This window comes from Lathyrus oleraceus, chromosome 5, assembly GCF_024323335.1.
Source record: "Lathyrus oleraceus cultivar Zhongwan6 chromosome 5, CAAS_Psat_ZW6_1.0, whole genome shotgun sequence".
NCBI classification, from domain to species: Eukaryota; Viridiplantae; Streptophyta; class Magnoliopsida; order Fabales; family Fabaceae; genus Lathyrus; species Lathyrus oleraceus.
The window spans coordinates 506,425,497-506,448,279 of record NC_066583.1 but is presented as its reverse complement, the minus strand read 5'-3'; positions in this window follow the sequence as shown (position 1 = coordinate 506,448,279).

The window sequence follows — 22,783 nt, the reverse complement described above, 5'->3', positions numbered from 1 at the left end:
ATGTCCCCACACAATGTTGCCTTGGGGTGACCCACCCTTAACTTGTTAGGGGCACTCTTGTTAATCCTTCATTTGAGCATGAAGTAACCACTACTCGGCAGGTGAGTTGGAATGGTTCAAGGAAACCAGAAGGTCGCCCAGGAATGCTATCAAAATAGCTTAGAAATGAGAAGGGAATAGGTCATCGCAGTCGCAACCCCCTAGCCAGACATACAAGAGGTTAAGTTCTTAGGTTTTATGCTAACAAAGAGAGGGATAGAGGCAAACCTAGATAAATTTTTAAACATCATCAACATGGGAAGCTCATCTAACGTTAAATAGGTTTAAATAACTAATAGGGCGCCTAATTTACATAACCCATTTTCTTTCTTGTGCATGGGATAAGGCCTTCGATTTCTTTTCCACTTTGAAGAAAAATAAGAAGTTTGAGTGGACCAGCGAGGGCAAGGAAACTTTATCCAACTTAAAGGCCTTCTCAGTATTTCGCCTATTTTAACACGCCCAATAACAAGCTCACACCTCTACCTTTATATGTATGTTACTGACTAAGCAATGAGTTTAGTGCTTGCACAAGATATCGACAAATTTGATCGACTTGACTATTTTGTTAGTAAGGTATTTAAAAGCATTAAGACTAGATACCTGAATATTGAGAGGTTCATCCTATCGGTGATGATAACTACAATAAATCTTAAGCCATACTTTCAAGGGCATTAGGTAAGGATAAAAACCAATACCCCATTCAACAAGTTTTAAAGAAACCAAATATTTTAAGGATGATGGTTTCTTAGTCAAACAAACTATTTGAGTATGATATCCAATGCATTCCCAAAAGAAGTATGAATTCGCAGGTACTAGCCAATTTTCTAGAAGAATTCAGCTAGTTAGTAAAGAATGAGGTTACCCCACATGTGGATATTGTCTATAGATAACGCCTCAAATTGGAAGGGAAATGGTGTCAGAATAGTATTGAGAGGTCTATATGACCTCTTTCTCGAGCAATATTTGAATTTTGAATTCAAGGATAACAATAATCAAGCCAAGTATGAAGCCCTCATTTTCGGTATGATCCTCACCCTTGAGATGGACGTTTTGTGTCTGAAAACCAGAAGGGACTCATAACTAGTGATGAACCATGTCTCAAGGGGATACTAGGCGAATGAGCCATAACTTATCCATTATGCGAAAAAGGTATGCGAGTTATCTGAACGTTTCAAAGCTTTCTAAATAACATATGTGACATGGAACTGAATTTTATTGTTAACCTTTTTTCCAAGCTCTCCAACATAAAAAAAGCATGGCATAATCACACTATAATTCAAGAGACTATTATTGTCCCCAATATCGAGGCTGGTGAAACCAACACTCTTGAAGTTTCCCAGACCACGAGCTGAATGGCGCTTATAATACACTATATACAGGAAGACGAGCTCCAATCAGACGAGTTTGAATAAAAAAATATTTGTTAGTATGTAACAAAGTATATGATGATATATGGAAGGCTTTACAAGATATGAAGAGCTTCTCCCATGCTGAGATATCTAGAATATCATGAAGTTTCCTTAGTACTCGCAGAAGTCTACCAAGGAGTATGTGGTAGACACATTGGAGGGTGAGCATTAGCCCATAAATTGCTCAGGGTGGGCTACTTTGGCCCACCCTGATGAAAGACAGTAAAGCATTCGTGAGAAAGTGTGACAAGTTCAAAAGGAAAACCAAACTACATCATGCGCTAGCTGAGATCCTTCATCTTGTCATGTCACCTTGGCCATTTTACCAATGTGGCATAGACATCTTAGGCCATTTCTTATTGGCACCTGGCCAATTGAAGTTCCCGATCGTTAGAGTAGATTATTTCATGAAATAGATGGATGTTAAGGCTATCTCCAAGATCAGAGCTAAAATGATTTAGTGCTTCTAATGGTAATATATCATGTACGAGTTTGGCTTACCAGAAGTTATCAACTCTCACAATGGTACTCAGTTCGTCAGTTCCGCTACAATCGATATTTTTCTTGACCTAAGTTTTTAGATGATGTTTATTTATGTTGTCCATCCACATTCAAATGGGAAAGTTGAATCAATAAAAAAATATTAGTCATAATAAAGAAAATGCTTGATGAGGCTAGAGTGCTCTAGGCCAAGCAACTTTATGAAGTTCTATGGTCATATCACACCACCCCACATTCAATCACTAAAGAGACTTAGTTTACCATGGTTTATGGCGCTGACACCATGTTACCTGTTGAAATTGACACGCCCACTTGGAGGAGTTCTCAGTTCAGTGAATGGGAAATGAGGTAGGACTTATATGTGTAGTCCTAATCGACGAAACACGAAATTTCGCCCACACCAGGGAATTCTCTGTAGACCAAAGAACGCCTAGAAGGTATAACTTAAAGGTAGTTTTAAGAGAGATATAAGATGGAGATCTCGTTCTCAGGAAAGTAGTAGTTCCAACCCAATAGAGAAAAATACTACCTAACTGGGAAGGTTCATATCGTATATGTCAGAAACTTCCCCACAAAGGTTACAAGCACGAAGAGCTGAACAAATGACTCATCCCAAGGACATAGAACTCAGTTAACCTGGAAGATTACCATATTTATCCATTTTCTATTATCTGTTTTGAATAAGGTGAAAGATGTTTAGCCAACCAATGGATGAATTCTCCTAACGTTAATTATTATTGCATTCCCATAAAGAAGAATAATTTCTAAGTTCATATAAACATTAAACTTCCACTAGATGATCCTTGATACCCTCAGAGGCAATATAATTGTTGGACTTCTACTGAAAGATCATTGCTGCTCTTAAAGGTAATATAAACGCTTGACTTTTGCTGGAAGATTTGTGTTACCCTTAAGGAAATATAAACACTAGACTTCCACTAGAAGATCCTTGTCGCCCTAAGAGGCAATATAAATGTTATAACTACACTAGAATATACTTGTCGCCCATAGAGGCAATATAAATGTTCGACTTTCCTAGGACAGCCCCTGAGGACTAAGGAGCAACAAATACAACTTGATGTTTCACTTAAGGGACTTACCTTGAAGTCTCGCTTGATGAACTCAACCTTGATGTCTCGCCTGAAGGACTCAACATAAAATCTTGAATGAGAGACTCAACTTAAAGTCTCTCTTTAGGGACTCACCTTAAAATCTCACCCCAAGGACTCAACATAATGTCTCGCATGAGAGACTCAACTTAAATCCTCTCCTGAGGGACTCTCCTTGAATTCTTTCCTAAATGACTAAACATAAGGTCACACCTGAAGGACTAAACTTAAAGTTTCTTTTGATGGAATCACCTTGAAGTCTCTACTAAGGGACTTAACTTGAAGTCTCGCTTGAGGGACTCGACTTAAATCCTCGTCGGATAAGTTCCACTTAGAGTTTCATAGAGGTGTTTGAAACTAAATCAATTTTCCATTACAAGACCTCGTGCTTGAGGGACTGTGTGTTGGTATATTTGCAAACGATACACTAGGGACGATGCATGATTCATCAAAAGCGAGAAGGTAATACATGTCGCCCAAAGTGGAGTCACTAGCCACCCACCTATCATTATGTTCGCTCATTTATCACAATATGTGCCCATTTCTTGATTACTTCGCCCAATTATTGAAATACTTGAAGACATAGGAATACCACATCCTTACTCAGTAATTGTATTGGAAGGCCAGTCAACGAAAAAAGTCACATTCCCCGATATTATACCGAAAATAACTACCCATTTCACACGCTCTTGAAGGGGGAAAGGTAAGTTAGCGCTTACGTGGGTTTAAGAACCCATGTGCAAGAGGCTCTATAAATACCTATAGGTTAAAATAAGACATTGAAAACACCATATACAGAGTTTTTCACCATCATTGCGTGAGCTTGCTCTAACACCATAACAACCTTAAAATCCTCTAACATCCATACACTACTAGAAATTGTCACACATTGTACTTTTAGCAAGTAGATATATAAATCCACATCAATGTAAATACAACATATAAAAAGGAAAATGAGGTAAATATTCCACGGCCCCATCAAAAGAAGTATTTAAACTAAAGAAAAAAATGCACATTAAACTCAAACACATACTATATAAAACCTTAAACTTCATACTTTGATCGTCACTAACTTAATCGTCAAAATATTTGTAAGTACATCCAACTATCAAGTGCATTCAAAGACCCTTGTACTCTCTCTCTCTCTCTCTCTCTCTCTCTCTCTCTCTCTCTCTCTCTCTCTCTCTCTCTCTCTCTCTCTCTCTCTCTCTCTCTCTCTCTCTCTCTCTCTCTCTCTCTCTCTCTCTCTCTCTCTCTCTCTCTCTCTATATATATATATATATATATATATATATATATATATATATATATATATATATATATATATATAATTAACTTTTTTATTAAACTTTTATAACAAATAGAATAACACTAAGGATTAGGAATTGTGACAATATTTCTAAGAATCTAAAGAAAGAAAAATAAATTGTTTTTTGAGGTAAATTTTAAATTGCCATCTCCGAAATGCAAGAAAAAACTTATTTTAACGCATATTTTAAGGTAAATATTCGGACACGCTTTAACTTAGGTGGATACCTATATTCTCAATCAATCAAATAATAATTCAATCCCGCATCGTCTATTTATTTATTTTATTTTAAGATAAATTTAAAATTTAAAATAATTTACATAGTATAGGTATCCAACTTAAACTTTTGGTATCAGAAATTTATCATATTTTTTATTGTTTTTGTTAAATTAAAAAAAAATTATGTGAGTTTGACTTTGATGACTTATTAGGATCAGGGGCAGGCCTCAAGATTTAAAGAACGCTTATAGAAATACTTACAAATTATTTATTAAAAATTTTCTCAGATTGACACTAGGAGTTAAACTCACGACTTCTCGATATGTAAGTCAACTTTTCTTTGATAAAATTTATCATAATTTAAAATATTAATTTTATTGAATATTTATTTTTAAAAGAAGAACATTAAAAGAAATGAGTTTGTTTTTAAAATAACCACTATCTTCAAATTAAATACTAAAATAATCATATTTTAAAACTATTTACCAAACTAACCATTTTTCAAACAAAAAAAATTACACGGCAAGAGCAGACGCCACTGTCTGTGGTGCATGTATGCATTTTTACACTAAGGCGCAAACCCTAGTGGCGCATGCATGCACATGATGCAATAAGAGCATGCGTCTTTGTCAGTGGCGCATGCTTTATTTTGTTTTGTTTTTTAAATTATTTATTAAGGGGAGGCGCCAGAAGGAATGACGCATGTATGCAAAAGGTTATTGAGCATGCATCAAGAGGAGTTGCGCATGCATGCAATATTGATAAAAAAACAATAGATAATGGTGCCAGGAGGAGTGACGAATGCATGCAATATTAGCTTTTGCAAGCGTGCGCCATAGACAGTGACATCTTAGTGCAAAAATGCATGCATGCGTCATAGACAATGGCTTATGCTCTTATCGTATAATTTTTTTGTTTGAAAACTGGTTAATTTAATAAATTATTTAAAAATATGATTATTTTGATATTACTTTGAAAATAGTTATTATTTTTAAAAAATTCAAAAAAAAAAATTCATGACTTAAAAAATTATTGGATAAATTAATCATTTCCATACAAGCTTAATTATTTCCTTCTTTTCTCAACGAGGAGAGAAAATATTTATATGAATCTATTACGTTTTGTCTCCACTCTTAAAATTCCTTTTTTTATAACTAAATGAAAATAATATATATATATATATATATATATATATATATATATATATATATATATATATATATATATATATATATATATATATATATATATATATATATATATATATATATATATATATATATATATATATATATATATATATATAATTTGCTCTCTTTTTTCCCTTAATCTCACCCTCGTTTTTGAGTTTTTTTCCCGATAAATAAAGGGTTTACATGATTACATTACAATAATGTACAGAGACATGCATACCTTTCTTCTTTATGAAATTCTTCTATGATACACTTACTATTTATATTAGTTTCATATGCATTATAAGAAAATATGATAATTCCTTTTGTTGCTAATGTGTTAAAAAGGAAATAAACTTCTCCACTATGATTATCATTATTATAGTTTAAATGCAATCCTTAATAGTAATCAACTAGACATGAGATAAAGTTTAAATATAAAATTTTTATTTTACAAATTGATTTTATAATAATTAAATTAAACTTTACTCAAATTATAAAAATTATATTAAAAACGGTATATAAAATATGTTAAATATGTAATTATCAACTCATGGCTACCAAACTATTAAATAACTCTAAAAAAAACCTTGAGTTACGTGAAATTCGTCATTGAACAAAGTCTTTTATATAAATTACTTTTGTGTCTTAACAAAAAAAAGAATTAATTTTGTTTTAAAATATTAAATAATTATATAAAATTATTTTTATAACTTTTTTTTATTATTTTAAATAAAAATTTATAAGCTGTAAATATTTATAAGAGATATTTAAAAATAATTTCAACATATACTCCAAAACAATCATTTATAATATTATATAATACTTGACGACTACTATATTTGTTTACAATTAAAGTTTATTATGAACAAAATTATAAGAAAAAAAATATAATTAATTTAAAACAAGTCAAATCCTTATTAGAAAAACCTCAAAATATTATGAAACCATTATCAAAAGTACTAGGATATGATGTTTAACAAAGTTGTGAATGTTTTGATGTGATTAAATTAGGGAAGATGATTAATGAAGCATGAAGCAGAATTAGTTGGTTAAATAAACAAGAGTTGGAAATGGGACCAAACCTGGACCAAGCTATACCTAGTTAGTAGTATAAGTAGCTAGTTGAATCTATGATGCATTATATATGTAGGTCAATATCAGAGAGCCTAACCTAATTGAGCTATAGATTTGCCTTATTGGAAAGTAAAAATAGGGCACTATGGAGCTATCATGCCGTAGGAATGGTACTTCATTGGTCTTTCCACTCACTGCATAAAAGTTGGCCCTCTTTTTCTTCTTTCGACAACTAGACTGACAATGATATGGCATTATGACACTTTTATTTTATTTTTATTTGCACTTTTTGTTTTTCAGTTATGCCTACCATGCCATCATGGTGTTACTCATCTATGTTTATATAGTAAACACATTAACAAATTCTTTTCAAGTTAAGTAAATATAAATTATATGCTTTGTAATTATAAGATTCTCTCCGTTAATGAAATTGATTTATTTTAAGAGTAAATTTTTTTAATTTATTTTAAATTATAGTTTTTAAATTGAATCTAATATAATAGTTATTTACGTAAAAATATTAATTAATTATTATATTAAATTTAATTTAAAGATTATGATTTGGAGTAAGTTAAAAAAATCTATTTTTAAAGTAAGTTGTTCATAACTTATTCATTATAAAATCTATTCTAAAAAATAAGGGCAGTGAATTAAAGTAGACGCAATCTATAATAATGAGACTTAGGTTAACAAGGGAGTTTACACGAGTATTCTCTTCTATAAATATGTGAGAAATAAAAAAAAATTAGTTGTGAGGTTAAGGCTATTGTGAATCTGTCAAGGCACCTTAAAAGGAGGTTTGAAAGTCTGTAAAGGTGAGAATAATACAAGAATAAGGGGTTGAATCCTGTTGACTTTTTTTTTTAAACATTTGGGTCAGATTCTAAACACAAGGTTGTAGAATCTGATTCAACTAGAAATAGGCAGCGAATATGAAATGCAAGAAAGAAGAATAACACACAGAGTTATCCTGGTTTCTCTCATAACTTGAGAGTAATCCAATTCCCTTATACTTACAAGAGATTTTTACTATAATCACACAAAATTATAATTTTTCAAGCACAGGAGCAATAAACTTCATTTGCTCAAAAACTAAAGTAATAGGTTTTTTTGCTTACACACACAAGAAAGAGATTTTCTATGCTCAAGCACACAAGTAAGAGACTTCAAATGCTTAAACACTTAGTAAGAGACCTCTAACAATATACCTAACAAATAAATGATTGTTTTGGTAAAATATACTTGATATACAATCAGAGATGTATAAGTAATATAATGCAAATAAGCTCTTTTAAGACCTAGGGATTTTAAAAATATACAAGGATAAGAAATCCTAAGTTCAACTTATACTTTTGCTTTGACAAAGTAAGTTCTCTTTGAGTGTCAATTGTTGTATTTTTTTTTCTTTAATTCTTTAGCTCCTTAAACAGAGAAGAAAAAAGTCGTTGAAGATGCAGCACAATTGAGTCCTTTGAGAAGCTTCAAAAGATACGTTGGGAAGTTTCACCAAATAGTCAAGGTAGGTGAAGGCTAGTTTGAAAACATTTTTCTACAAAAGGAATTAACAGTTATATCCCAGCATACTCTATGAAGAAAATGGAGCTTAGGTATTCACGTGATAAAGTAGACTCAGAGGTTGATAGTGATCTATCAGAGTCAGCTTGGTTCTTGCGCTTTTACTGGCTCATGTTATTATCATCAGAAGCAGACTTCTACAAAGTCTGGTCTTTAGAGATTGACTCTTTTAGACTCTGACCTTCAGACGTCGACCTATTCAGAAGTTGACTTCTTTAGAGTCTGGTCTTCAACTTCTGATCCATCATATTTTGGTCTTTAAGATTCTCATAGAATGTTCATAGTCATATCCAATACTTGGATTCTACATGAAATTTTAGTCTATGGTCCTGCAGACTTGAGCAAACATTTGTATATCCAATTGTTCTTTAAATACTTTGTTATCATAAAAATCTAGGGGATATGGGACAAATCAATTTTGTTCCAACAATCTCCCCCATTTTTATGATGATAAACATAAGTATTTAAGAATAATGATTGATAATTTAATTAAGTAGTTAACTTCAGGGTCTGAGGTTTGTAAGCTTCTTCTGAGTCTAACAATCCATAGGTTGAGGTTTGTAAGCCCCCCCTAAGTCCTATCCAGCTTAATTAAATTTGAACATTCAAAACATAATAATAATTCTTCAAAATTTAAGCAAATATAATAACTGTCAGATTTCAGGTACTTACATACTTTTATATCTACTTGTCGCGGCGCGAAAATACCCGAGCGTAAGGAACACTTGAAATATAAACAAAATAGAGTTGCCATCGAACTTTATTTATTCCCAAATAAGAGAAATAAAAATATCGATAAAACCCACGAAAAATAAAAAGAAATGGTCGTCACAACCAGGTCGGATTCGGGAGTCAGTTATGCAAAGGGAGGGTATTAACACCCCTCACATTCGTTGTACTCAACATGACCCATTTAGTTAGTTTCATGTAAGAGTGTTAGCATAGTATTAGTTTGCGATCTTCTACTTATCGAGTGAGAAAAGAGAAAAGAATAACATTTTTTATTAAAAAGGTGTCTGACAAGATTTCAAAATCTTGCTCCTACGTATCTCCAGGTACAATGGAGAACTCAAGGCTACATAGTTATACTAAAAAAGAACTACTATGTTGATTGGTTTTAAAGAGTGATCCTTTAGATATACCAAGTGTTTAAATCTTTTCTTGCTGCTCGCTCTTGGAGATCAAAGGCTTTATTTATTTCACATCGATATGGATAAGGCATACGCATTTCCGAAAATGTTTTTGAAGTCACGCAACAGCGGAAAACAAGTTTGATTGGTTAAGTTGCTTTTAAGTGGAGACAGGCATTCAGAGATCTCTACTGCAGTACTCAAATGCTCGAAAAGGAAGAGGCATAAGTCCAATCACTCACTTCATCCAAAAGTTAAAAAGTGTGTGGCAAATTAGGTCAAAGTTCATTAATGGAAGACAATTATTCACACAAGAAGCTCTACAACAGTGTCCAAATAATTGGGAAGGAGAAGGTCGATACTCAATCAATCTTTTTCTTCTATAAGAGAAATGACTTAAGTTGTATTTCAGGTACTTACATACTTTTATATCTACTTGTCGTGACGCGAAAATACCCGAGCGTAAGGAACACTTGAAATATAAATAAAATAGAGTTGTCATCGAACTTAATTTATTTATTCCCAAATAGGAGAAATAAAAATATCGATAAAACCCACGAAAAATAAAAAGAAATGGTCGTCACAACCAGATCAGATTCAGGAGTCGGTTATGCAAATGGAAGGTATTAACACCCCTCACATTCGTTGTACTCAACAAGACCCATTTAGTTAGTTTCATGTAAGAGTGTTAGCGTAGTATTAGTTTGTGATCTTCTACTTATCGAGTGAGAAAAGAGAAAAGAAGAACATTTTTTATTAAAAGGGTGTCTGATAAGATTTCAAAATCTTGCTCCTACGTATCTCCAGGTACAATGGAGAACTCAAGGCTACATAGTTATACTAAAAAAGAACTACTATGTTGATTGGTTTTAAGGAGTGATCCTTTAGATATACCGAGTGTTTAAATCTTTTCTTGCTGCTCGCTCTTGGAGATCAAAGGCTTTATTTATTTCACATCGATATGGATAAAGTATACGCATTTCCGAAAATGTTTTTGAAGTCACGCAACAGCGAAAAACAAGTTTGATTGGTTAAGTTGCTTTTAAGTGGAGACAGACATTCAGAGATCTCTACTGCAGTACTCAAATGCTCGAAAAGGAAGAGGCATAAATACAATCAATCACTTCATCCAAAAGTTAAAAAATGTGTGACAAATTAGGTCAAAGTTCATTAATGGAAGACAATTATTCACACAAGAAGCTCTACAACAGTGTCCAAATAATTGGGAAGGAGAAGGTCGATACTCAATCAATCTTTTTCTTCTATAAGAGAAATGACTTCAGTTAGATGATTATTGTATTTTTATATGGAAGAAGAATATTCGAACATAGAGCTCTACAACAGTATCCAAACATTCGAGAAAGAGAAAGTCTAAACCTAATCAAATTCTTCCATTTTTATTGTAAAAAGATTTTAAAAAGGGGAAAGACTTGACGTTGGATCAAGTGTCTGAAGTTGATTTATGAAAAGAGTTTGGATTAATAGAAAAAGATGATTGATGTTGGATCAAATATTCGCGTTAATTTAAATTTGTTTTGGGAAAAAGGCTTGACGTTGGATCAAACGTTACTTTTGTTCTTTTCTGAAAGTGGTTGATTTTCATCTTGAGTTAACAATCAACTAACATAATAAAAATAAATGAAAACTATAAACTTTTCATTTAATCAATTGAAAATACAATTTTGTCGGATGGGGATATAGTATAACAATTGAAAATACAAGCTCAATAAACAACTGTAATAGACAATGATCTCATTGCAAGAAGGCCCAAGAGAAAGCCAAAGGATCATAAATAAATTGGAGTTTTAAACTACTTAATTTAGCACTATGTTAAGCAATCTTAAAGTAATTCAGGTAGGAATGACTCTATAAGAGGCAGGTCAATAAACTCTATGCATTATGGCGGTTTCTGAAGTCAAATTGAATTTTTAACTCTGAAATCGCAACACACTTAAAAAATCCAATAACTCGACATTTAAATGATATTTTTAAAGGTAAATAAAATGACAATCAAATTAATGAATTTAGTGTTATGTTAAGCAATCGTAAAGTGAATTCATGTAGGAATCACTCTATAAGAGGTCAGTAAATACAATCTATGCATCTAAGCAGTTTCTGAAGTCAAATTGAATTTTAATCCCGACATTGCAACACCTTTAAAAATCGATCGGACAATTAATCAAATGTTCCATTTAACAATTTAAAATAATCAATTAATCAATAAATAATAATAACAATAATAATCAATAATAATAATCAATAATAATAATAATATTAAATAATAATAATAACAATAATAATAGTTAATAATACTCAAAATAATAATAGTAATAATACACACTAATAATAATAATAATAATCAATAAATAGTAATAATAGAAATAATAACAATACATAATAATAAATATAATAATCAATAATAATAAACAATAATAATAATAACAATAGTGTTAATAATCAAATCGATAATAATAATAATCAATAATAATGATAATAATACTGATAATCAATATAATAATAAAAATGTTAATAATAATAGTAAATAATAATAGTAATAATGGTAATAATAATAATAAATAATAATCAATAATAATAATAATAATAATATTAATTTGTAATTATAATAATAATATAATAATAGTAATAATAATAATAATAATCAATAACAATAATAGTAATATATAATAAATAATCATAAAAATAATAAATAAACACAAAATTGAAATAAATAAGCAAAGAAAATAAAAAGAGAGGGGACGATTAAGAGGGAGAGAGAGACTATGATTTTTTTTTGAAATTTAGGAAGTCACCACTTATATTGTAACACTTGGCAATGGAAAGAAACAAAAAAACCAATCAAAATCTTTTCCTCCCAACTCTCTCATGTTCCCAAAAAACAAACGTACTTGCAGCAAAACAAAACTCCTCATGAATATGTTCACACAACGAACAAATCGGAGATGAGAAGAGAGAAAGAGTGGAAAATAGAAAGGGTGGTTCAACGAGAAAGAGAGATGCAGTCGGCAGAAGGGTTTTGAAGATGGTGGTTTCGATTCACTGGATCTGAGGGAGTTTCGTTGCATTCTCCAACGGGATTCAATATGTGGTCTTTATTTCGTTTCCATTTTCTCTGTCTTTTTAAGCTTAGGTTGAAGAAGGTTTATTGAAGCTTGTAAATGGTTTTTTTTAATAGAAAGAGCTTTTTCACTTTGTTTTATTTTTCTTGTTGCAAGTGGTTTATGGTTGTTTTGTTGAAATGAGGTATTTAGAAATAGATGTTTGGCTTAAATAGTCTCTTCGTCCCTATAAGTTGGTGTGTTTTTGAATTTGGTTCATGTATCTTTGTTTTTGTATGAGTCCCTATATCTCACTTTTCTATTGGTGTTAGTTCTGTTGGTGTTAGTCCCTGGGGTTAGATTTCTGTTAAAAAAGGCAACTTGGCAAACGGCGCACGCGTGAAATTGTTTTATATCTGTTTTATATTCAACAAGTTACATACATGGATATTCTTTTATTTCCCACCAAAAATGCAATGTTGTTTAGAAAATATCTTTTTATTTTAGTCCCTGTAAATTAGGGTTTTGTTTGTTGGAAGAAAAAAGAAACTCATGTTGTAGGAGGGAGGAGATGAAGCAACAAAGATGACAAAATGCAAATTTCATGACCTAGTAACACACAATCGCATCTCTGGAACTCAATCTCATATATAATATCTTCTTTCTTCCTTTTATCGGTGAGTCATCTCTGTTCATTGCGTCTTCTTGAAACTTGCATGTTATGGAGTTCAATTTGATTTTTCATTACGGGGGTATATTCAATAGGGACTGTTTGGTATATTACATAGGGGAAATGAGCATGTTGTAGAAATAGATCCAGATAAGTGGAGCTTATTTGAAGCAAGATGTATAGTGAAAGAGTTAACTAAGCTTGAGCATTCAGAGTATTGGCTATGGTGGTATAACAACGATGCTGATAGGTATAGTAGAATGGTTAGTGATAGTGATGTTGATAAGGTATATCAATATACCATGGTAATGAGATGTGCAGTTCATATATATGTTGACCATAAAGGTAAAGGAAATGCAGAAGAAGTTGATGTAAGTGATTCTCAAGAAGAAAATGTTGGTGGTGTGGAACAAGTTGAAGAAGACAATATTGGTCGTGTTGAATAGGTTGAAGAATAAAATGCTTATGGTGTTGAACATGTTGAAGAAAATAATGTTAGTGATGTTGAACAGGTTGAAGAAGCTAATGTTGGTGGTGTTGAACAGGGTAAAGACACGGAGGACAGTGACTTTGAACCTGATGGTTTATCATTTAATGATAGTGAGGATGAGAAGGATCTTGGGTTGCACAATTGCTTTGATTTTATTGAAAATCAAGTTGAAGAAAAGGGCAAAAAAGGTAGGATAACAGTTACAGCAAGGAAGCACAAGCATACTCTAAAGAAGGTACCAATTGGTGTTGATAATGTGGGGTCATGTAGTGGTGTGGATAATGAGATGATCATCAACTATGCTGGTGATGAAATAATTGAAGGATCTCAATGTGAAAGCTTAGAAGTGGCTATCATGAATACCTACCAAAGCATGGTGTAAGTATGCATTTTATTTTTATCCTAGATGTGATATTCTTATGAATAATGTATCTGAGGCATTTAATAGCACCATATTAGTGGCAAGAGATAAACCAATATTAACTATGTGTGAATGGATAAGAAACTATCTCATGAATAGGAATGCCAACTTAAGAGAAAGGGTTGATAGATGGAATCGTATGATAATGCCTAAACCTAGACTTAGGTTGGATAAGGAAGCGGAACATGCAGGGAATTAGATCCCTAATTAGTCTAGGGACACAATATGGTATAGAAATATATTGTATATTTCATTGTGATAGGAACTATTACATTGTAAGGTATAAATAGGATACAACAAGCTGTACTAACTTGTTAATAAACAGAGAAATAACTCCCTATAATTGTTGCTACCTAAATAAGGAAATAATAATAATAGAGAATAAATTTATTTACACCACTGTTTTGTAACAGCTTAACAAATCATAATCTAATGACTATGATTTGATATATGCTAATATTCAACACTCCCCCTCAATCTGGGTGGTGGATGTCTATCATACCCAAATTGGATTTGATATTTTCATAAGTATTCCTTGGAAGAGCCTTGGTTAAGATATCTGCAGTTTGCTTGCATGATGGGACATGATCAATATTTATAATCTTCTGATCAATTTTTTCTTTAATGAAGTGTCGATCAATTTCCACATGTTTTGTTCTATCATGTTGGATTGGGTTCTTTGCAATGCTTATAGCAGCTTTGTTATCACATAGTAACCTCACAGAATGGTTCACATGAATTTTGATTTCATCTAGCATGCTCTTAAGCCACATTCCTTCATAAATACCTAGGGCCATAGCTCTAAATTCTGCTTCTGCACTACTCCTCGCCACTACAGATTGTTTCTTGCTTCTCCAAGTTACTAGGTTCCCCCACACAAATGAACAATAGCCTGTAGTCGATTTTCTGCCTGTGGAGCATCCTGCCCAATCTGAATCTGTATAAACTTCAATGTCCCTGTTTGAATTCCTCTTGAAGTGGAGGCCTCGGCCTGGTGTGCCTTTGAGATATTGGAGGATTCTATTCGCCATTTTCATGTTAGAGTCAGTTGGATTTGACATGTAGCGACTAGCCAAGCTTACAGCGAACCCAATGTCGGGCCTAGTGTGAGATAGGTAGATTAGTTTCCCAACTAAACTTTGATATCTATCTTTGTCGGCTGGTGGACTTTCATATTCTCTTCCTTTTATTTGTTCTATTGGTGTATTAGCTGCCTTGCACCCAAGCATTCCAGTTTCTTGAAGTAAGTTAAGGGTGTATTTCCTTTGTGATACATAGATACCATGCTCTGTTCGAGCAACTTCCATCCCTAAAAAATACTTCAGTTGTCCCAAGTCCTTAACTTCAAATTCCTTTGCCAAGAGTCCCTTTAAATGATCAATTTGATCATAATCATTTCCTGTAATAACGATATCATCAACATAAACAATAAACAAAGCTACCTTTCCTTCCATGGAGTGTTTAACAAACATAGCGTGATCTGATTGGCATTGGTTGAACCCGTCTTTCTTTACAACTCGAGTCAATCTATCAAACCACGCCCTTGGAGACTGCTTGAGGCCATAAAGGGATTTTAGGAGCCTGCACACCATATTTGCGGTGCTGGATGATTCAAGTCCGGGAGGAATCTGCATATAAACTTCCTCTTCTAGGTCACTATTTAAGAAGGCATTCTTGATATCTAGTTGATGGAGTGGCCAATCTAAATTTGCAGCCAAAGAGAGAATAACTCTGACTGAGTTCAGTTTGGCCACCGGTGCAAAAGTCTCTTCATAGTCTACTTCATATAATTGAGTAAATCCCTTGCTACAAGTCGAGCTTTGTACCGATTTACACTCCCATCTGCATTATACTTCATGGAGAATATCCATTTGCATCCTACCGGCTTCTTCCCTGATGGTAGGCTTGTGATCTCCCAAGTGCCATTCTTAATTAAGGCCTGAACCTCTTCAGTTACGGCAGCTGCCCATTCAGAATTTTGGAGTGCCTCATGGATGTTGCTTGGAATATGTGCATTGTCAAGGGCTGTTACAAACGTCTTGTAACTCTGGGACAATTTTCCATAAGATACAAATCTTTCAATGGGATGTTTAGTACACGATCTTACATTTTTTCTCAAAGCAATAGGAATATTAATGTCATCAACATTCACAGAGTTAGGAGCAGTATTACCTGAGGGAACGTCATTTTCTAGAGTCTTGGAGGTTTCTTGGTTCTGCCTTGGAGCTGTGCAGGACTCTATTCCCTTCTTGCTCTTCCTGGAGTACACTTTCACGTTGTTTTCTGGTGCAGTTTCTGTTGTAGGGGTTGTAGTTTCTACTGCAATTTCCTTTACATTTTCTAACGTAGTTTCTTCTGGTCCATGTGTAGGTTCTGCAGTTTCTGTTGCATTTTCATTTGGTTCAGGTGTAGGTTTTGATGCCTCTGCAGTGAGTTTGGGTTCAGTTAGCTCAAGTTCCAAAAGTTAGGATTCTACTACTTCAATTGGATAGATGTTCTCCCCCTGAATGCCAACTTTGGGATAATATGGTTGATTCTCAAAAAAGTTACATCCATGGTGTGGTAGAATTTTTTGTTTTGAGGTGAATAACATTTGTATCCCTTTTGGTGAGGAGATTAGCCGAGGAATATGCATTTAATGGATTTCGGGTCAAGTTTACTGCATTGGGGATCAAGATTATGGACAAAGGTTGTGCATCCAAATATTTTCAAAGGAATAGATGTAAGGATGTGATTGGTTGGGTATAAGGTTTAGAGAGTGGAGTAAGGCGTATGAAAGTTAAGGATTCGGGAAGGCATTCTGTTTATTAGATAGGTTGCAGAGAGGACAGCTTCTCCCTAAAAATGGTTAGGGACATTTGTAGCTAGCATGAAAGATCGGGTTACTTCTAGGAGGTGTCTATTCTTTCTCTCGGCAACCCCGCTCTGCTGAGGTGTATCCACACATGAGGTTTGGTGTATTATTCCATGTTGTGTAAAGTATGAGCTTAGTGCAGAATTATAGTACTCACGACCATTATCACTCCTAAGCACTCTAATCTTGCTTTGAAATTGTGTTTGCACCATGGTATGGAAACATTCAAATATTCTACCAACTTCCGATTTGTCTTTCATAAGGTAGACCCAAGTGATCCGTGTGTGGTCATCAATAAAGGTGACAAACCATCTTGATCCAGTTACATTTCTGACTCGCGATGGTCCCCATACATCACTATGAATAACATAAAAAGGTTGGGAAGGTTTATAGGGTTGAGGTGGGTGGGGGATGCGTGTATGTTTGGACAATTGACAAATTTCACATTGAAACAACTTCTGATTTTTATTGAATACTTTAGGAAGCATTTTTTTCAAGTACATAAAATTTGGGTGGCCTAGTCTATAGTGCCACAGCATTGCAGAATTTTCACTACATGCAGAAACTACAGCGCAAGAGGTTGCCTCGGATTCTGGTTTAGATGCTTCAGCCTGAAGGATATAGAGTCCAGCACATTCTTTAGCATTGCCAATCATCCTCCCCGACTCCAAAATCTGAAATTCACACAGGTTAGGAAAGAATTTAGTGATACACTTCAAATCCTTTGTAAGTTTACTGATGGACAGCAAGTTACAATCAAGTTTAGGCACATAAAATACTAAACTAAGAGTAATATTTTGTTAAATAATGACTGAACCTTTACCCATGACCTTAGAAAGGGTACCATCAGCAATTCGAACAGTCGAATTATTTTGACATGGAGAATAGCTATCAAAGACAGTCAAATCTCCAGTCATGTGATCAGATGCTCCTGAGTCAATAATCCCTGAATTTTGTTTTCCCATGCTAGTGTTTAAAGCATGAAAAAGATTACCTTTTTATGCCACAGTAGCTGTACCAATTGTTTGTTGAAGCATTTTTTGTAAGGCTTCCATTTGCTCCTTGTTGAATGGTGATGAGTGAGAATTTACCTCAGTTGTGTTCCCCATGCTGTCCCAGTTTTTAGTCCATTTTAGCTCTGATGGCTTTCCATGAATGATCCAGCATGTCTCCTTGGCATGACCCGGTTTCTTGCAGTGGTCACACCAAGGCCGAGTTTTCTTTTGGAAAGAACGCTGATCTCCCCTTGCTGCCATTGCAGATCCTTCTATAGATGGGACTGCACTGGATTTTCCAAGCATCACTTTTCTCCTGCTCTCCTCTCTTCGTATTTCCAAGAATGCTTCTCGAATTTTTGGAAGAGGTTTGGTTCCAAGGATTCTCCCACGAACTTCATCAAGTTCTGTGTTCAAACCTAATAGAAATTTGTAGACTCTATCTTTCTCCACCAATTCTTTGTACTTCTTTTTGTCCTCCGTGCAGCTCCATTCAACTTCATCATATACATCCAGTTGCTGCCAGTGACGATTGAGAGTATTAAAATACTCTATGACTGAGCGGTCATCTTGACGCAAATCATGGAGTATGCTCTTGATTTCAAAAATTACAGATGTATTGTCGACATTAGAGTAGGTTTCCTTTACGACATCCCACATCTCTTTGGCAGTGTCATAGTACATGAAATTTTCTCCAACTTCATTTGTCATGGTGTTTAGCAGCCATGACATTACTAGACTGTTTTCTAGTTGCCATTTTTCGAGGTTTGAATCCCCCTTTTTTGGACACTTGGAGTCTCCTGTGATATAACCTTCCTTCCCTTTTCCTTGAAGGTAGATTTTGACTGAGCGCACCCATTAATTGTAATTCTGGCCATTCAATTTGTGACCAGTGATAGGAAGAGTATGTCCTTCAGCCAAACTGTTGGCTGAATTTTCTGCTTTAGTATCTGCCATGAGTGGTGCTCACCATGTTAAGAATGTGTGATTGGACCTAACTCAACCCTACAAAACCGGTTGGTAGAGTGAGGACTGCCCCCACTTATAAACACATGTTCAGGCCATATATTGTCTGATGTGGGACTCTTAACACACCCCCTCACGCCCAGGACTAGACATTTGGAGCGTGGAAATAAATGGTGGGTGGCCCGATAGCGGAAACCATAGTAGGTGCCCACCGGATCTTAAACGAGGCTCTGATACCATATAGAAATATATTGTATATTTCATTGTGATAGGAACTATTACATTGTAAGGTATAAATAGGATACAACAAGTTGTACTAACTTGTTAATAAACAGAGAAATAACTCCCTATAATTGCTGCTACCTAAATATAGAAATAATAATAATAGAGAATAAATTTATTTACACCACTGTCTTGTAACAGCTTAACAAATCATAATCAAATGATTATGATTTGATATGTGCTAATCTTCAACATATGGCAAGTTGAACATACCCATACCAGGAATAATTTCATTGTGGATACATCAAAGAAAACATGCACATGTAACTTTTGGGAACTAGTGGGCCTTCCTTGTAGATATGCAGTCGCTGCATTAGGTTTTAGGAACCAATCCCCCAAAGATTTTGTTGATGACTATTATTCCAATACTTATAAGAAATGTTATGGTTATAATGTAAGTCCTATTAATGGAAAAGACATGTGGCCGAAGGTTGACATGGAAGAGATGTTACCTTCATCATATAAAAAAGGACCTGGACGACTAAAGAAGCTAAGGAGGAGGAAACCTGATGAGGAACCTATTAAGGTAAGAACACAAATAACTTATTGTTGCACAAGATGTGGTGTACATGGCCATAATGCAAGAAGTTGTACAAGTCAAGTAGTTGACCTTAAAGCTAAAAAAAGAAAGGTATTTAACTCTCTGTAATTTATATGTTATTAATGTAATTAATATGTTACTAATGTTCTTACTTGTTTGTCTAGAGAAAGCCAGAGAAAACAACAACAAGACAAGGACCAACTCATACTGCAACACAAGAACAAACTCAACCTACGGAAGCTGAAACTGCAACACAGAAACAACCACAACCAAATGAAACTCAAATTGATGTTGACCCTGAGTTTGAAATGCTTGCTGCAAATCTTGCAGCGACATTTAAGGCAACTCAAACTCAATCAAATCTTGTTGTTAATGGACTAGTTGCATCTGCACCAAGTCATAGTGCACCAGTTACATCAACTTAAGATGAACCTGTTACATCTTCACTAACTAATGATGTACCTGACTATATTTTGAGTGCACTTGTTCCAACAACTGATGATGTACCTACTGCACCTACTTATACCACCCCAAGAGTTCTTAAAACAATTAAGTTTAGTATACCATTTCACAATGATTTGGAATTGTTTTGTTGATGTCTTGCACCTCTAATATTCTTTATTTACAGAAAAATAAGACATACAAACCAAAATTTGCAAGAAAATTGGAGTTGAAGAGAAGTGACGGGACAATGGTCCTAAGATGCAAAAACCTGAAAGGAGAAGGAAGTGATCAACCACAACCTATGGAAATGGACAAGGCTCCATAAGCATCTTGTTGGTATCTTACACCTTTATTGTATTTTGAGATTAAAGTTTATTACCTTTGGCTTTATGTAATTCTGAGACATATAACATCATTATGGTTTATTTATGGCGTGTCTTTGTTATACTTTGAGACAAAATTATTTGCCTTTTGGCTTTATGTAATTCTGAGACTTCTTTGTGGTTTATGTATGGTGTGTCATTGTTCTATTTTGAGACAACTTTATATGTATTTATGTTCTACAATTTTAAGTAAACGCGTGAAATACAGTGATAACATAGAAACATAACATTAAAAAACAGGGATATAATACAAAAAGCTACAAACATACAGGGACAAAATTTAAAAATTTCAAACGTTCTGATTCATTCAATAATTAGTTCTTACAGATATGAAATTTAACAACTACCCTTCTTCTAGGGACTAAAATAAAAAATAAATTATAGACACCATGAACATGACAATCACTACCATTTTTGGTAACCAAAGAACAAACACCATGAAAGAGTCAACAAAAGGTTAAACATTTTGGTCTTTTTCCTTTCGTTTTCCAACTTCAATTTCGTATTATCATTTTTCCTAGATTCAATATCTTTAACGATGCAACCTAACTCCTGAACTAACTCTGAGCAATTACATTTGATTGATTTTTTATATTTCGTTGATGTGCTACGTTCAACTTCATCATCCCATATGAAAAACGAGCAACCTAATCCCGAATTAGAACACTTCCAGAATCTTCTTTTATGGTTTTTATTTGAATTTGAGATGAACATCCTCATTACTTTATTGCAACCACAAATTGGGATTTCAAACACAGAGAAATTATCTACAAATAATATTGCCATGGTTGAATCTGCACTAGGTTTGAAGGTTTGAATAGAGTGAGAAGAGAGGAAGAAGCGACGAAGATTTGAAGAGAAGCAAAATTGTGTCTTTTTTTGGATTTAGTCCTCCTTTTTAATTCCCCTCCACTTAGTTTTCCACGTATTGTTCCCATAAAATTATAAAACAATTCCATGTGTGCGCCGTTTGCCCAATCACCTTTTTTTAACGGAAATTTAACTCCAGGGACTAACACCAACACGAAAGTGAGATATAGGGATTCAAACAAAAAAAGAAGATACAAGGACTAAATTCAAAAACACACTAACTTAAAGGGACAGAGAGACCTTTTAAGCCTAGATGTTTTATGATTTGGAATGAAGATTTGTAGTGTTCAATGGATGGTGGGAGTTTTTGAAGTAGGTTTATGGAGTTGTGAATTTGTCTTGCTGTTGGTGAAGTAAGATGAAAGTGGTGAAATAGAGGAGCAGTTGGTTTGGGTGTTGTTTTTTAATGATGATTTGGTGATGATGATGATAAGGTGGTGATGATGGAGAAGTTTTTATTTGTTGATGAAGAGGAGTATCAATGTTGTTAATGGAAAGTGAGAGAAAAGTAAAGGTGATAGTTGCAACAAGTATTTAATGAATGGAGAAAGAAATCAAATAGCGGGTTGGGTGAGTTGTTTTTGTGAGTAAGGTGGGAGATCAAATGATGAAGCAAAATGAGAGCAGATAGAGTTGTAATGGTGAATGAGAAATGAGTTACTTCTTATGAGGAAAAACTTCGCCCCTCTCTTATTATTTTCTCCTCTTTTATTCTGAGAGATAAACCACTTGCCTTTTCTTTTTCTTTTTGGTGAGTCTACTAAGGTGAAAAAAAGAGAGTCCATTTTTATGAGTGTTAGTGAGGGTCCTAACGTGGTGGGAGCCCATGTGTGAGAGAGTGGATTTTTTCTATTCTCTTCCTTTTTTGTTCTTTTATTTGATTTTGAAATTCAAGTATTTAAAACAAACAAATTACTAATTAAGATAAAATAAAAAACATAGCATTAAGTCAAGCTAAAAACAAAGATAATTACAATTAATTCCATCAATTATTTTGGCTAAAAAACAAAAATAAACTAATTAAAAATGAATAAAAATCAGACGCAAAAGTGCCCGAAATATTAAACTATATGCACAAAAATGATCAACGCGAAATAAACTTCTAAAAGACATACAGATTTTGATCAAATTTTGAAATAAAAAATGATCGGTTAAAAGGTTTAGGATGATCAGGATGCAACCAAAAAAGTAGTCGGAAAAATAAAACGACCAAAACAATTTTAAATTCTTCCATTTGGTATTTAATTTGAGGGGGAAAGCTTATGTTT